This window comes from Anomalospiza imberbis, chromosome 8 (assembly GCF_031753505.1).
Source record: "Anomalospiza imberbis isolate Cuckoo-Finch-1a 21T00152 chromosome 8, ASM3175350v1, whole genome shotgun sequence".
Taxonomy (NCBI): domain Eukaryota; kingdom Metazoa; phylum Chordata; class Aves; order Passeriformes; family Viduidae; genus Anomalospiza; species Anomalospiza imberbis.
Genome location: NC_089688.1, coordinates 6,328,324 through 6,346,807, shown reverse-complemented (window position 1 = coordinate 6,346,807; position 18,484 = coordinate 6,328,324). Strand labels below are relative to the sequence as shown.

The following is an 18,484-nucleotide window of genomic DNA, read 5'->3' as shown; positions in this document are numbered from 1 at the left end:
TCCCGCTTTAAAAAAAACTCTCATAAAATGTTTACAAGTCTTGTTTATATTCCCATAACATTTTTCATTATGCTGTGACAGCTTCACTGAAAAATTATTTTAATTATCTCAAAATGAATCGCACAAAGAGGGAATATGAAAATATAAATCTTATGTCTGACTGTACTTTAATTGCTTCAGCTAATGAAAGAGGCATGAGATATCTACACAATGCAAAAGCTAAATTGCATGAACAATATAAGCAGTATTTGAAATGTGCTGAATTCATAGTACTCACTCTGCTTCAGTGGGAAGATATGGGGGCTGTACCTGGTTTGCAGTGCTTATTTTCTGCTTCTGGTATGGCAAACTAATTTCAATGGGAAATGGTGCCGAAAACACCTAATAATTATCTCTTCTGCTCTCTAGGTCAGCAGCATGGAGACATTAATGAACACAATGAAGTAAATTTATGTTCCAAAAGCTGTGGGTCCTCTCCTGCAACCTGTCCACAAGAGTTCAGTAATGTGAGTAGTTTTTATAGAGCTGAAATGTGAGATGATGCTTATATATAGTATTAAACCACATCCATAAAATGTCCATTGATTATAGTAAGTAACCATAGTAAGAAGTACCACTTCCATTGTAAGTAACCCAATTCTACAGAAAAATTTGACAAAGCAAGATAAAAATGGGCACCAGGAGGCAAGAGAATGATTTTAAATATATACACACGTAATGGGTCAAATCTGTAGGTCTAATTAGGTATAGTTTGTTCCCATAGGAGAAATGTTTGCTTCATCAGATCCTAACCTTGTGATCTTTGACAGAATTTTATCCAAGACATTGCACATAGGTATTTTATTTTTACAGACTTCTGAACTTTCAGCTGTTAGAAGCTCTTGGTTGAAGGTGATGAATTTAAAAAAGAACAAGAGTATGACAGAAAATCAGGGTTCGAACTATAACTTTGTCAGTGACTCTTCCACCAACATAATGCAGGAATGCTGCAAGGTTATTAGCCAACAAATCTCTCCTCTGTAGTCTAAAAATATCTCCCAATTGGGTGCCTCAGTGAAATGCCATGTGTTATAAATGGCAAAGCTGATTTCCAACTTACAGGGATAGTGAGGAAGGACTGCAGGAGCTTTGATATTTAGCAGAAAGGTAACGGACATGTTGCCGCACATGTAGCGAGCCCTACGTAATTGTTTTCCTCCCTTAGATTAGATGCTTCTTATCTTGTGCTAATGTCATAAGTCAAAGTCCTGCCATTGCTCAGCATTGCCTTTAAAGGGTTGTGGGGTTTTTCTCCTGTTTTTTTTTTTGTGTTAGGATAACAGTCTTTAATAATTATTCAATCTCAGAGGGTTTTCCTTTGGTTCACAAATATTGCACTGAGTTGTAAATCTGTGTGATTAGTAGCAGACATTAACAGAACACGCTGACTCAGGAAATAAGTAATGATTAGGAGAGGCTTTCTCTTAGGTCAAATCAGCAGTGACAGGACATTTTCCATCTGATGGCTGGTTTAGGTTCATACAGCTGGGGATGCTTTGAATTTGTGCAGCACAACACCTCTGCCACTAGGAAGTTTTTCCTGCTGTGTTTCCTACAGTAACAGTTTTAGCCACTGTAGCAGTGGGCCAGATTTGTCAGTAGTGTAAATTAGAGTAATACAACACTCACTTCTGCCAGCAGTTCTGATTGCCTGTGTCTCTAATACCATGACACTGAGGATTTGAGCCAAAACTGGCAGGCCTTTTCTGGAAAAGCTAATTTATGTGTTGTTCATGGGAGAAAAGATGTGGACATTTGTAATAAATGCTCTCTCTCACATCCAATAAAAACATGCAAGACAATATTAATTTCTCACAGTACATAGTCAAGCAAGATGCACTATGTAACCAGGATAAAAAGTATGTTAATACCCAGCTATGTTATTTATAACTGTTAAATATTTTTCTCCCAAGAATGTCTTTTCTAGTTCAGATTTTTTTGTCTCTTCTTCCCACCTTGCAGTTCAGCATTGCATCACTTTACTCTATTGCCTTAACCAGAGTGATAATCTGGCTATTTGTCAGTGTGAACCCCCTTGCTACAGGGAGCATCATTAGCTTCCTCTCTTCCATGGTAATGTGATCCCTTGGGAGTAACCTCTCATGTGCTATTGAAGCAATGCTTAGGCTGCTAATGGATCTTCCTGTTATTTTGTTGGTTTCATTTAAATTTCAATATTATAAATACAGAGTTCATATATAAGCCAAATGAATAGGCAGTAATTTCAGGAGTTATGTTGCAGACAATAGTTACATATATATGTCAGATTAACCAGCTGATTTTACAATCTCATTGAATGAATATGAGTAGATTTTCTTCAATTGAACATCTACCTTGTAAATTTGTTAAGTTGTTGATTCACCTAAGGAATGTCCCACCAGTGAGCAGCAACATCTGTATTCTTCTTTCCAAATATTTAAACTAGCTAGATATTATTTTCTGTTCATCAAGCCTTTCAGGGCTTTATAGTTTTTCTAGGCTGTAGATTGGAACAAATAGTTTAGAATCTGTTATTGCGTGCTCTTGCTGCTAATTCTGTTTAACTATAATTGATGTGTTTACTTAGCTCCCTCCAGTGACTTGATGAGCAAATAAATCCATGGTGTGCTATCATTCTAGATATTGCAAAACAAGTTAGCAGAAAAAGCAAGATCAGTTCTTTAAGATGATATTATATGTAGCATTCTGCAGCATGATGACTAAATACTATCTGCTAAACCTATTTGAGAATATAATAAACAGAGCATCTAAGATTTACCACATAATTCTACTATTATTTATTACCAATACTTTTTTATCCTTGGCCGAATTAATGCATTAATTTCAACATTAAGTTGGAGTGGAGAAGATCCACACTTCTAAAAGAGGATTAGTATTTGTAGGAGAAAAAGGAGGAGATTCAGAATCTGAATTCATTTTATGAGCTATATTGAAGATGCTTCTTCAATCTTTGTAATGAGATGCAGAAAAACACTAGCTATGGAAACAAAAAGTATTATTAACTGTATCCTGAGGAAAATCTGTCTGCTTTTACTAATGTTAGACAGAACAAATTTTACTGAGCTGGGGTCCATTTGTGAAAATGCTACCATTATGATAAATATATTGGAAGAACAAAAAATGCAGTTGTTTATGAGCTAAATTGAATCAGGAATGCTCTTGGAGCTGAAAAGCTATGGAGAAGTCTGTGCAGACAAATTGCAGCAGTATTCATAATAGGAACAGGAAAAAATGACAGTACAAAGAAAACTGATTAGATTCTCAGAGGGAACTTTTAGTCCCATTGAAGCAAATGGAAATTTTGCAGCTGATTTCAGCTGTACCACAATTTAAATATGTGAGGATGAAGCTTTGAGAGAGTTTCTTTAGGTTTGTGTCTCCCCCACTGAAAGTACATCCTTAAAGACTGTAATTTTAGAGGATTGTGCTTTCAGTGTGAAAAAAGGTTTTGTGTTTTTTTAAAAAATTCTTAATACCCCACCCCAATTCCTTAGGTGCATCAATAAACAAACCAAACCAAATTCAAACAAAAAGTAGCCAAATTGCTCATGCTGAGGCACTTTCTGAAGAGTTATAATTTGTTATGTGATTTACTGTAGAATCTAGGAGGTCTCCCTCAGGACCAAGTTATCACTGTATTAGGCCAAAACCCTCATAACATAGTGCCAGTCCAAAGAATTCAAAGAATATGAGAAGTTAGTGTAATACTTCATGAACTACAGTCAGTCTAGGTAGTAGCAGAAATTGAAATTCTGGCTAAGGTTGTTAGCATCTTATTTTCATCCAAAATAAAGGGCGAAAGCCCACAAAGCCAAGAAATTTTTATTTTCTTTTTTACTTCTCTTTTCTACACTTGGCTCTTCTCCTCTGCCTTACAACTTCCTGTATGTTCAGTGGAAAAAACAAAGAAAGCAGAAAAAAAGAATGAGGAAGAGAGGAATAATGTGAAAACAAATTTACATTATGTTGAAATGATAAAAAGATGCCAAAATTGCTAAAAAGCAGAAATCATGTTTCTATAGGGATATAACCTGTGGGAAAAGAGTTTCAAACAACTCCAGTACATAGAGGTTAATCTACACCTGATGTGTACAGCTGTAGAGCTTGTGGAATCATAGTTCAGAGTACAGTGACACAGGAGGCAGAACAAGGTCTATTCCCTGACCAGTATTTTTTTATAATTTACAAGTACCAAAGCCATTTTAGAAAGTGGGAAAAAAGATAGTGAACATCTTTTACAAAAAATATGAACTTTCTTGTGGAGATTCGATAAAATAAATTCAAACAAGCAATTATCATGAAATAGAATGTCCTGAAGCCTTGGGATTGGATATTTGTTTTTTCAAAGTGCTTAATGAAAATATTTTACTGATTTTCCATACTAGGAATTTTATTTCCGTATGAGCCACACAATATCTCAGTGTGCAATAAAATAATACAAAATACATGGTATTCTTATTAGAACTGTCAGTGAAAAAGTATGACCATTTCATGAACTTTAAGCCATTCAGTGAGAATTTTTGTCTGTTCTTGCATGGGGAATGTATGTGTGCATATGTGTGTGAATGTGTCTGTGTCTATAAAGTGCAACACCTAGTTCCACTGGAAATATTCATCATTTCACTGTAATTGCCATGGACCTGCATAATTTTACCCAAAGTGAAGCACTGTCTATCATTTTTATTCTTTTATGCAATCTGTAATAAATTAAGCAGGAAAAGCTGGGTCAGAAAGGTTGGCTTTGTGCTGTGCTGTATTCAGTACAAGAGCACCGCTCATTCATAACTCTGGTTCCGGAGGGAAAGTTGTTCTGTGTTTTGTGTCATTGTTCCCAGAGCTGGGGAGTCACTGCCATGCTCAGAATATCTTGAAGCTTCAAGCTTCCTACAGTTGCTACTGCTGCAGCTCAGGCCTTCTTACAGGCCAATGGCAGCCACATCAGTGTGACCTGACCTATCTGCTGCTCCTTAGGGGGATATTGGGGACCTCTTTCTCCTTTGCTTTCTGGCTCCTGCTCTTCTCCTATAAATTTAATTGTTCAGGGAGACAGAGCTGATGCTGAGCATTGTGCTTGGGCACTGAATGCCAGGCCAGGGCCATAGAGGCCTTAGGAGTCTAGAGTTTGAGAGCATGGCCCTCATCCATGAGACACAAGTCTGGAAATCAGATCAGTGATGAAATAGTGGTACACCTTGTGCCTCAAGAACGAAACTTTTCTTCTGTACTAGTTCACACTGAATCCCCAGGACAGGTGGTCTTATTCCTGCTTAGAATGAGGAACTTCACAGCAAACTTTGTGGGCAGGAGCACCCTGTTACATATAGCCAGGTCTATGATGGGTCAGATGATGCAAGAGCATAACCTTTCCATCAGCAAGTAAAGAAAAATAAAAATGGGCCTCCAATTTGTAGACCAAATTACATCTATGTAAAAACAGCATAAATGCTTTAATTCATTTGACCAGTGAGACAGAAGAATTGTTTATACTAGAGTTGTTACAGATAAGAGTTTAGGTTTTGTTTTTTTAAGGCTGACATCAGTAATGTCACCCATCTGGAGTATTAAATTTTGATCACTGAGTCAGAATGCTGGAGTCCTTTTGCTAGGTCCTCTGAAATTAGAATGTTGCTCTGTTGCTAGGCTAGGTCTCTCGGAATCTGAGTTTCTGCTTTTATGTTATAGTTTGCTGATGATTAATAAAATATTGTCTCTCTTTCTGGGCAGAAATGAACAGATGGGGGAATCAACTGATCTGATTAATTCTGTGTGTATTCAGTCAACAAATACTCACAAAAGTAGGAAGGATCATGCTCAGATGTTACCTATTTAAAAATATTGCACAATCACATATTATCTATGCTGCCAAAAGGGTGGATTGACTAAGGAAAGTTTATTGTTGTATGCATTATTTATCTGCTTTTTCATTCACAACAGGTTTAATTTTAAAAATGCAGTTTTTCTAAATATTTATTCAGGATGCTGTTATTAAATGTAAATGTGGCATTTTGCATAATGTCAGTGTTAACATTTTGGATTAAGATTTTAAAGAGAAGTAAACAAATCATGAGTATTTCTTAGGAGGCATTTATGTGCTTTTCATTTCAATAACACCAAGTCAGCTGGTAAAATTGTGTAGAAAGTAAGTCTCTGTATCATGTAAGAAATGGCTCTGGAGCATATTCAGAGCGTCTTTGACATGTTTAGGGTTGCAAAACCCAGCAAATGCCTTACGTAAAGTAGCCTGAACACATCAAAAGATTAAAACCAAAATAATCCTTGGCTGGTAAAGTAAACTGTATAATTAGCTAGTTCACCCCATGTCATTGTTAGAGGGGAAATGTCTCACAGAGCAGAGTCCAACACCTAGAGCACAGTTGTCAGCCTTGGGGAGAGGGAATGACCCAAGGGAGGTGTGAGAAAACAGAGTCATTGGGAGGGTTGCACTCTCAGCCATGGCTGCCAGACCAGAAGTGACAGTCATTAATCCTGGATAGGTCTCATGCAAGTCAGGGCACTTTAGGATGGTGGCTCTGCTGAGAAAGCAGGCCCAGACAGGGCTCTTTGACACAGGACTGTATGCACAGAAAAGTACAAGGCAAGAAGAAGCCTAAAAGGGGGCACAGTGGCTCAGTGCTACATAAATACTTGCAAAAAGTGATGACAAACATGCTTGGCTGTTCCTCCTGCATGCAAGGAGGCAAAACTGCACCTGAAAAGATGTCCATTGATACATGGATATTTTTGAATTTCCTAAAAGATGGATATTACATGATATCTCTTTGTCATAATTGCAGGCTCTGCAATCCTCATGGATTGCCAGCTCCCGTGGATACAGGAGGTTGCACAAGCTGACAGTCAGGGCAAGCATCTATGACTGCTTTTGCTTGATCTTTGGAGAAATGAAACAATGTGAGTGCCTGTGTATTTTGATGAAAAAATGCATGACTCAGTTTTGCTTGTTTCAAAGATGTTTCCAGCCCACTTTAAGCTCACAGGAGTTTGGCTGGATGTTCCAGTCAATTTGGTAGTAGGGGTCTCAACACCCAGGTTTGCCCCTAAGGTGCCCATATGCTGGCACGGGCAGTTCTAAAGCTTGACCTTGTGGGGGCCTCAAGGACACAGCAAGCACAGCCCTGTTGAGTATCCAGGAGTAGAAAAGGTAAGTGTCCAAAGGAAGATAATTCCTGGGCATCACTAGGTAAACTATGTTTGGAGGACCATGACTGAAAGAAGGAATGCTATATTCAGAGGGCAGTTCTGAAAATGAGATTTACACAGCCTAAACTACCCATGATATTGTTTCTAACCTTGAAAAAGAACCACCTACAACTGATTTAACACTGAGCACAGCTGGAGTAATAAAAGACATTTTGCTTATCTATTTCTAACTTCTTTGCATCAGCCCTGCAGAAAGGTGATTTCCCTATTGAATGACAATCAGGCTACATTGCTATTAATAGAATTGAAGAAGAACACATCTGCTCTACCCTCCCCTCTCGCTGTCAAGGCTAAGCACCTAGGAGACAGCAAATGTTTCTGTTTACTAATGGAAAAGTACCTGGACAGACCTCACTTGCCCTAGGAAGACTAAAAAGTGGGCCACAGGCTCTTTATAGATAAAAAAGAAAGCCTAGATAGGAGGCAAACAAAGCCAGCTATGAATCAATACAGAGAAAATAAAGGAAAAATTTTTATTATCTCTACTCATCCTTACGAATTCTAGACAAGATGAACTTTCTAGACAGCTTTCCTCTGTTCCTCAGAAGGTCTGTGGTAGAGGAAATACACAATTTTCCCAATCTCAATCTTTCTAAGAGGACAAGAGTTTCTGGGGTTCAGAAGTTGCCTCTCCTGTGTAGTTTGTCTCTCTCCAGATACTCTCTGTACTACACAACCCTGAATCTTTGACAAAACACCTCCTTTTGGTTATGCAAGGAGACAGAAGCCATTTGGAAAAAGCATGGTATAAGAAAAACTGAATCTCATTTCATGATAAATGTCTCTTTTAAAAGCTCTTTCCAGAAGCAGCCTTCAGAGCATGCAATTAGTGAGGTCACTATCATTGGGAACAGGGAAACTGAGGCAGCACTTTGCAGTCCTTTCATTTAAAGTTGTAAGCAAAATCACAGAGGCATCATTAAAAATTACCAAACATGATAATTGCTGTTTATTCTTTGTGTTGCCTGAGAGCTATAGTGATGAACGGAGCTTTGCTTTTGTCTGTGCAAACACTGTGTGATCTTACAAGCACATTTTGAATGCATTATGCACAATGATTTGGTTCAAGGACAATTTAAAGCTTTCACCAGCTTCTTCAGCAGGCTTGACTAAAGGTTCCCTGACCTCCCTGGGATAGGTAAGATTGCAAAGATGGTCAGAAATTATATGTAAAATAACATAAAGTGTCTCATGTGCACAGTTTCCAAAGACTCCCATATAATGTCTCACTTGGATAGAATAGAGTTTGAATTCAATATGCTGCCAGTTTTTGAGAGGGCTCAGATTAATGCCCAAAATGTCTCTTCATGAAGAGGGACCTTGTATAAATAGTAAAAAATATTTACCTCATACAGCAATTGTTGGACTTTCCCAACAAAAGAAAGGAAGTGTAAGAATATAAATATTAAAAAATACCTTCAGAAAATATTATCTTATATGCAATTGTATTCTTAGTATGTAAATTATTTTATCAGAATATTGATAAAAGTTAGTAAAACCTCAGATCTCATCTTTGTAAACTGTAATCTAGCTCTGGGCAGTTCTGTGCTCAAAAACTGTTCCAACTCCGAGGAAAAATGGGATCCAATGAATTTATGAGTATCTCCGTGGAACAGATCCAATACCACTTCACCTGGTGTCTCTTTATTTGGCATACCACAGTGCCATCATAGCCCTAGCTTTTATAATAACTTAGATTATTACAATAGTTAGAAAATGACATTTGCTGAAATGGGAAGATTTCCTTTGATGGTGCACTCAAAGTAGTTTGCTCCTAGTCTTACTGCAGCTGGCTTTGTGGAGCCACTAAGTGTCCTGAGCTGTCTCACTTGCTGAACACGCTATGAAACATGGCTTGATAAAGACTATGTGAAACCATAACTTGGAATACGTAAACACAACTGAAACTGTGCCTATAAATGGTTGCTATTGTGTCTGGAGATGAGAACTGAACCTTTTGATGGAGAACCAGATGTGAAGGTTTTATTTCCTTATCAACTCTGTGATTTGTGCGTGGTCAATCTTTTGGGCCAGGTATTATCAACATGAACTGATTTTGACTGGATTTCTGTTGTATAAAAACCATTAGACAGATGTGCTTGCAGCCAAGTATCATCAAATGCTTGGAAAGATCTTAGGTTATGGGAATGACTTCAGTCCTGTGAACTTGTGCTTGTACTTTGAAATGGCACCTCAGCATTTCCTGCACATTGCTGGGGAACAGAACCCTTGAAACGGTCGGATTTGTGCCTGTGAGTTCAGTACAGGTCTCCTCCTCTAAATAACATGCTTTATACTATGGAAATGTTAGCACTGTTCCAGTCAGCCTAGTGCATCCCAAAACAAGTACCTGCAAATTACAGTGTATAAAAGCTGTAATTTCCCCTACTCCCCATGGGCAAAGGGTAATTCATACATAACATTATTTTAATGGACTCTCCTGCTCTATTCCTTGGTGCAGAGGAAATAGGTAGAAAGTATCAAAGAGGCTAAATATTTCTCCTAGGATATTCATATGGATGTTTAAGTTGATTTTTTCATTTGATTTAACACAAATACTTTACAATCCCAGGGGAAATTATTTTACTTCATATTTTCAGTGTTCCTGTCTTTCAAGGACTAATTTGTTATATGCAGCTGTTTCAAGGTGGAGGTGAAAAAGGAATGAAAGGAGAAAAAAAAACTAAACGTCAGTAAGAGTCTCTCTTCAGTAAGAGAGAAACAACCCAAAAACCTGTGGAGTATTATAGGACTTAGCCAAGTCTTCTCTACTGCCCACTAGGCTAAGTTACAGCTGTTCTGCATGCTTGACTCATCTGGGAAACATTTGTATTTGAATAATTTTCACAGTATTTATAAATCCTTCTCAGAAAAAAAATCCCATTTTTGTTGCCTATGTCAAAATACCATTTCATCGCAGCATCCTCAGCTCTGTACAATTTCAAATGAGAGCAGAGTCTAACTTAGTGAGGATATTACACAAAGCTTTATCAGACTTTCTGAGGTGAGAGTTGTTGCCATTAGGGATTACATCACTGTTTTAGGCAAATTGTCCCAGATGTGCTGCTCATTAAGAATATGAATCTTTTTAGAAGAATAGGAGAAGTTATTCTTTAGAAATCATAGTGAACTGACAGACAATGATTATTTCTAAATGTAGGTTTCATGTATCTTGCAGCTCCTGAAGTGGAGTAAAGCAGGGAAATTAAAGGAAAAAGTCCCATTTTAGTAGGCAGGGAGAAGTTGAACAGTAAATCACTTATTTCTCTCACTGCATCTTGAGCTGAAGACCTTGTCTTTTCTCAGTGGAGGGGGAAAAATGTGTTTTAAAAAGGTTTCATTTATGCTTTTATATCACTAATTGGAATTTGTCTAATACATACACCTAATCAGGTTTTGTAAGGATAAAGCTGAACAGATGCTTAAGAAATGAGAATTTTCTCTGTATGACAGTGCAAGACAGTCCTTAAAATCACTTGTATATATGAATGGTTTTGTTGGAGTTGAAACGTTGTGCAAGGGTATTAAAATTCACAGGACTGTACATGCGAGAACCCAATTCATTCAAGCCCTGCTATGGCTTGCAGTATTGTGCTTACAAGCACATTTTCCTTTCTTAACATTTACCATCTGTTAGAAATGACCCGAGAAGCCATAATTTGATGTATGCAAATTCATAAAAAAAGCACAAGACTCCCAAATCTGAACATAAATATTCTCTCAATTATGTCCCAAGAAGAGCTGTTCTTCACGGAGATCCTTCAGTGACTATGCCGTGACTGACCAGACTCTTGTTTATGCCAAAATCATAGTGAACGCTGATGACTTCAAGTTAACAAAAACTACTCTTTTTCTCCAGATAATTATCTTACTTTAGTTACAGATCTTATGACAGTAACAGCTTCCACAAACAGTGAGGACAGCTAGTCCTTTCTAAAGAACATAAGACTTTTCTGATGAAGGACCATGTTAAATAGTCTTTTGTGTTAGGAAGGGAAGCCGTACAGAAATGGAAATCTTCGGTGCTACTGTGTTTTTATATTCTCACAGCTATATTCCCAGAAAACATTTGTACTTCCAAGTATTTCAGAGTCAGCAGTGTGATAGTTCAGATAATATAATTCATGGAATGTATTTTAGTTGCATGTTTACATGCACATGCACTCAATAGGTCTGGTCAGAGTTTTTTAAACATGGAAAAAATTTCCTTATTTTTTTCCCAGTGTTTTGACCAGCTTGAGATACTAGTTAAACTTTTGGTGGATTGTAATAGAAAATAGGTAATTAAAAAGTGTATACTATAGAAACGTAGGTCAGCAGAGAAGAATGTGTAAGATATACAAAAGTTATGGTTTGTGGGTGGAAAGGGAGAGTGGGAGGGAGGAGGGAAAAAGAAGAAGAAAAAAGGGCAGATTTATCATGTGTGCTATTAACATTAAGAGAATAAATATATAATACAATCTGTCTGCAGAAGTTATGTGATTCACTGTGATTTTTTTTGCTATACATAATAATACTTCGCTATCTTTCCTGAGTAGGTACAACTACACATAAATGCTAGTTCTAACTTTGACATGGCTTTAATAAAAACAAATTAAATCCAGCCTTTATGACAACATTTGGCTTTGGAATCCTGGAGAGATGAATTCCATGGGCTAAAATCATATTTTGAGAAGCAATGTGACCAAAATGAGTGAGGTGCCTTAGTACCATTGAATGTTTGTAACCTTCAGTACTGAGACATCTGGCCCTCATTATGCAGAGGGCAATTAGCATAACTTGTTATTAGTGAAATCAGTGATGCCTGGGAGATTTACAGGGATGCTTAACATGTTTCAGAATCTGAGCATTCAATGTCATTTATCCTTAAGGTACTTGAAGAGTAATGAAGAAATTAGTGCACTGTGTGGAGCTACACTTCTTTTGTACATTCTACATTTACAGCTATTAATTCCAGCTGAATTCCTGTCAGCAGATATAAAAGCAGATCTATCAGATAGCAAAAGAAATACCTCTGCAGCTATTTCAATTATGATATAGAACTCAGAGGATAATAGCCTTGATGTATTTCCTGCTTAATGAAGTAACATTCCTGTCAGATGGGTAATTGCTGCAGCAGGGCTCTGTTCAAAGAGATTTCTTCTATCTGCTCTCATTCTGCTCTCACTGCTATGATACCTCACCTTCTTGAAGTTTAGGATGCTACTTTCCTTTTGTGTGCTGCAGCCTTAATGAGGGCAATTGTTCTATGTTGGCCAGCACTGATTATTGGCAACAGGTCCTATATTGCAGGTATGCTCCGTGTGATCCTCACTGAAGACAATGGGGCTGTAGGCAGAGAGTTTGTTGAAAAGCACTCACAGTTAAATGAAGAGACTGATCTTGCATATAGTGAGATCAAAGACAGAATCTCCACAGTACTTGGTGGGAACAGGGCAGGAAAGAGTCAGTGACATAAAATATGTCTTAAACCAGGAATCTGAGGTTCTGAGAGCACTGGCCCAGCAGAATTTCTCTGTGTTTGTACTTGCACTAAGTAAATATCATTATTGCCAAGTGTGTAACAGGAGCCCTCCTACTAGCAAAGTTCAGTGACCCCTCCACTGGGGAACTGATATGGTTCCTCATTAGTCGAAGCTGAAATGAGAACCAGCATAAAGTAAGAGAACAGATTTTGGAAAAAGAAAACCCAAAAAACAAACAAAAACCCAAACTTATGCCAATATTCCTGCTTTTGTTAGTCTTCTGCTATCAGCCTTCAAGCTGCATCAGATCTCTGTTCTGAACTGAGTCCCCACAGTGATGGTCATTGGAACTGTGAAGAAAAACAGTGGCCGACATGAGCCACTCAAAGGAACTGAGAAGCAGAGAAACATGGATTTTGATATTTCCCTGATTTTCCTGGTTGCTTCTATTAGCCTGTGAGCAACTAACATAGCTTAGTTAGAGAATTGCTGCTGACCCATATTACTGCCTTTGTAATGAAAGCAATTGTGCAGGTGAATGCTTAATCCATGTGTTACATCGTAGCAGTGCACACAGATGAATGTTAAGAAAACATTGGGTTTTTTTGTAATTCAATGTGATTTCCTATCAGCTTGCATAATGAAGTAAATGTGGGTGCTCTGTAAACATCTGTGGGTTATAGTCTGCACTCATGTTAAAATACAATGATTAAACCAGCTGAACAGATATATATATATATATAATATAGTATATATTATATATTATAGAATATATATATTTTTAAAAATATATAATAATATATATATATATATAGAGAGAGATATTCTTGGAGCACCTACATATATATCTATATACATATCTATACGGTGATAAAGCACAGGGAACAGATTGCAAACATTATGCATTGCTGTCAGGCTTGGAAATCACATTACACTTTGGCTGATATGGTTTGCACTCTTTCATCTTACACTCTTTCCCAGTATGTTCAGGGCAGCCACATGTAAACACTTGAGGCAAACACTGGCAAAATTTATTGAGCTGAATCAGCTCCGTAGTAAAGATATTTCTACAGAATATTTCCAATTGGATGTTAGAAATATAGAGGTCATTGGCATTTACATAAGCAAATCACATTCTTTCAACAGACAGGTGAGGTTTAACCTTTTTTGTGCAGTTAGATTGAATCCAGTGGAGATTTCGCTCAGAACACAGGAGAAAATTGAAGTGCATTCCAAGAAAATGAGTTCTTTTCCTTTTTTTATTAATTCAAATTGGTTCATACTTGTAGAATATGATGTTATAGCCAATTCCAATGACCTTTAATGGCATGAGGAGCTTTGTTTGATTACACATCTAAAGAGACAATGCCAATTTCCCTTTGATTCAATTGCTTGCTGCAATAATACTTGGGCTTGTGAATCATGAGCTGGATCTCTGCAATTTACCATGGTTTTAGTAATTTCACTGATGATGAGGACAATGTGTTCTACTATTTGAAGAAAGAAAACCACTATGTGCTTTAATGCTGTGTGCATTTTAGATGATGTAGGGACCTGAGCTCATTTTTCCTCCAGGATCATCTGCCACTACACACATCTCCACAGCAGTACTATTTCTCTGGATTCAGGAGGCTTGTCCTAGTGGAACAGGTGGTTTCCACAGAAATGGGCATCATAGCAATGTGAAAGAGTGATTTTCCTCCTTTTCTGGGCCTTTTCCTATTAGCCTCACAAGAAAAAACAGAAGTCTGGTCACTGCAGAATATAAATAAAAGTAAAGAACCTGTGTTTAAATGATCCTTAAAGAAACTGTGATTAGTAAACATGAATTTTCCGGACCAAAATACATACTATAGAATGTCATTAAGAGAGACTGGATAGCAAAAACAACAGCAACAAAAAAAGGCCATAAATGCACAAGTAATTCAGTTGTCTTTTCATCTGCCCCTTGTTTAATTCTGTCAATCATTGCATGCTCTATATTTCCATTTCAATGCATTATTTAATGGATAAAGGGAGTTTGTGGGAAGGGAGGAAGATAATTTGATTTGGACAGACATTAGAATTTCTGTAAACATCTGGTTCTGTTTAAGAGGGTTTTTAAAGCATTTCATATGAGATGCCATTAGAAGGTAGCAAATGAATGCTAAGGGTTCTCACTCTATAAGAAGTGTAATTTTGCCCTCCTGGAAATTTTCATACAAGTGAACTTGAGTCAAGTTTGTAGATAGGTTTTGCAAAGGTAACCTTGCATTATCTAGTGTGAGTGAGAGAGATTTGCAAGAACAACAGTTAAAGTCATTAAAGACCTCACTGAAAAAGAAGTTCAAAAGATGATAAAGCCCAACTGGATACATTTCAACCAGCTGGATTTCAGTAATTGAATGAACATAGTTGAACAAGTAGTTAGAGATGAAAAGAGTGTAGAGAATAAAAATGGAGACAATGAAAAATTCATGTCACAATGGTCTTGTCTTTTTCTCATTTGGACAGGACTCAGTAGATAACTTGGAGGATTGCCTGTGTCTTTGATATTTTCATATTAAGTGATATGCTCGTATGATAACAATGAAGAGTATGTTTTTAGCACAATTCATTATTAATAGCATGGTTTTTATTGTCTTGAAACACTTCAATCATATTTTTTATCCAGTAAAAAGAAATGCTCCAAAAGATATAAATAGGATTGGTGTCACACCTGCAAGCAAATGCACTTGATTTAGAGATTATATTGAGTAATTGCAAGTTTAAAAGTGTTCATTCAGTGAGGAAATAACATAGTCCAAGAATGAAAATTATGCTTTCGGACACTACTGCTCAGGCCTTCCTATTTTGCAGGTCAGCTGCTGTTGATACATGCTGAGCAGGCTGTAGTCAAGGTTGTCCTTCCTGTAAGAGTTATCCTTGGGACAGGTTTTCATTTTAGAACAGAAAGTCTAAATCTTTCAAAATAGACTAAAGACAGCCAAATTCCTCTAATTTTCAAAGCAAGGACCACAAAAAGGTACCTGAGGCCTGAATAAGCATTTTGAGACAACTTCAGGTATGTGAAGTGTAGATAACATCCACTACAAAGCTGAACAAAGCTCTGAAAGGGGTTGAGCTTAGAGAGGGGACATTTTAAAATCTATTTCACCCTTAGGACTAGTTACCTTGCTGCTTGCTTTTTCTGAAGAATCTCCCCTCAGACTTGCTGGTTTGTGCCTCTGCCCTATATTTCATGTATCTGGTAGAGTTCGACCCAGATCAAAGGACAGGATTGCAAACAAAGCAGACTTGTTTAATATTTATTTTTAATCAGCCTGTAAATAAGATTGTTTGTGAAAAGAATACTCAGAAAAAATGTTTAGATTTTTCTTCAAGTTTAGATGCATCTTCATCTATTCTCTAAATGGCCTACCAGTCTTCCTCTTTCACACAGACTTTCTGACACAGTTGCTTATTTGATCAATTCTCATCCTCCTGAGGTGCTTCATTTATAATTAGTTAATATCTAAAAGTGGCCTAAATGAAGGTCCAGCTTTTGGATTTATTTATGCTGGTGAAATTGCACTTCGGGAATAAACAGCTGCTTCCTGCTTAGCTAGATGGGAAATGTAGGGCTAGGGTTTTGCTGTTGAAGTACAGTCTTGGTCATATGTACTTAGCACTTCCTCATCTATTTTAATTCAGGGTTTTTTTTCAGGGTTACTCAAAACCTGAAGTGCCAAATCATGACTTTGTCACACAATCCAGTAATTTGGCAAGAAAACACTGCAACAGCTGTTCGAATTCTGAGCTGAAAAGAACTCTCAAAATGAAAGAACAATGGTAAAAGACAAAAGAGAGCTTGTATTCCAAGCCTCAAAATTTAGATACGTCACAACTGTCTTCTCTTAACAAGGACATACTGTGTTTTCAGAGTGCTTGCACAATACAGCAACATCATCTTTCACTGGGGAAAAAAAGGATTCTGTATGCCATTGGTACTGGGAGCCCTGAGAGCAATACATTTATAACACAAGAAACATTTGATAAGACAAATGACTTAGCTTGGTCTATTTAAATTTTACAATCATGTATACTGGGAGCAGAACTTTTTTACATTTAGAGGTAGGGGCAGAGGGAGAACACTGACAGAACAGTTTGCCTAATTCATAACATGACAGATTTTGGAACCAGTTTGGCTCACAATGATAAATCTTCCAGGGGCAGTTTAAGATATGTCTCTGTTCTCCACCTCACCTTCTGATGGAGGTTACTGAACTTGAAGCAGGAAAAGTGGGATGAGGATCACGTGTCTTAACTCCCAGTGCAAAACAAATTTCATGGTCTGGAAGGCAGAGATTCAGCCACATAGCCCCTTCTGCTGCCTTTGCACTGGGAGCAGTAATGGTCATGGTCAGAAATGGTAGTCAGGAGCAGTGCCTTCTTAAATCAACTCAAGAAGTTATGCTAAATTCAAGGGCATTGAAACTTCCTCTGGGAGCAGTATATTTTACTTGAGTCACCTATTATACATGCTGTGAGGATGGTGAATACTACATGGAATAAAAAAAGTGGAGTAAGAGGAGGGTTGAACATAAACTTCTGCCCATCCCCATCCAGTGCTCCTGACTGACACCACACTTGTGCTGTGTGTAATGAGATGGTATGATGCAGCATTCGTCTCAAAAAAGCCACCAACAGACTTCAGCTTTGCCCAAGTAAGGAACTTGCATGACACCAGCTTATTAAGCCAGTAGTAAGTTGCTACTTTTATTGTGAGAGACACTGGGTACCCACCACCAAAGAAATTAATGTGTTTCTCTCTCCTTTCCTGAAAATGGCCTGCAGACCGAGCAGTATGCAAAGAATCACTTTTCCCACCACTAATTTGTGTAAAGGTCATTTGAAATAAACTGTTTCAATGTCTTCACACTCCAATTATCTGCTAAGTTCTCCCTTAACATAAAGAGCTTAAATAGACAGAAAATTTTGCTTTCATTACATGAAATCAAATGTTTTATGATACTGCTTTGAATACAACTAGTGAGAGGAGCAGAGAGTAAAAGCAACCTAAAAGCAATGGCTTCATTTAAGTGCAGTTTCATCTCAACTTTCTAGGGTTTCTCTTCTTTCCATTTCAAAAGAAACACCGAAAAAACCCATATTTGCACATCTGTTAAATTGCAAGTGGGTTTTGTTTCTGTGCAAAACTTCTGTATTATACACATGGCAGTACAGTACATGATTTCTAGATACAATTGCATCTTCATTAGATGGTTTTGTTGTCATGAGCCCCGTGAGGAGTTCACAGAGCTCTGATCTGTTCCTGATACAAGTATACAGGTTTTCAGGAGACTGCATCATTTGTCCCTGGGAAGAGCAGTCATGCCTTTTGGTTTAAGAACAGTTCTGTTAACTCGCTCTGTTGGTTGTGGAGTAGAGAGCAAATTCTGCTAAACTCTCCTTATATGTCAAATGATTTTATTTCCTTCGATTTCAGTGAAGTCATATCCATTTTATACTACTGCAAGTCCAGAATTAGGATATCTGGTACTGCACCTGTTATTCTTTTTTATTATTATATTATTCTATTCACAGAATCCTCATACAATATGAATCACAGAGTTACATTAATATAGGAGATGGCACAGGCAGGCATATAGCCCACAAATTATAGTGTTCCCTGGCCTGTCAGTGGGGGTTGATCTTGAGTATAATGCCATGTATAGATCAACTGCAATTCGTGGCTATGACTGTTATTTAGTTATTGTAGTTATACTTTCAGTCAAAGTACA

General features: G+C 37.4%; 1 long non-coding RNA gene across 13 annotated transcripts in view; it reads left to right on the top strand.

Moving 5' to 3' along the window:
- LOC137477849 (uncharacterized) overlaps positions 1 to 18,484 on the top strand; it is a 173,416-nt gene that overhangs the window by 38,667 nt on the left and 116,265 nt on the right. For 8 of the 13 annotated variants that reach the window (XR_011001218.1, XR_011001226.1, XR_011001215.1 and 5 more), the window contains exon 3: positions 409 to 506. This is a non-coding gene — a long non-coding RNA (uncharacterized lncRNA). Of the gene's footprint in view, positions 1 to 408; positions 514 to 2,001; positions 3,007 to 18,484 lie in introns of those variants that run through there. The other 5 variants (XR_011001217.1, XR_011001223.1, XR_011001221.1 and 2 more) reach the window with 2 other exon arrangements.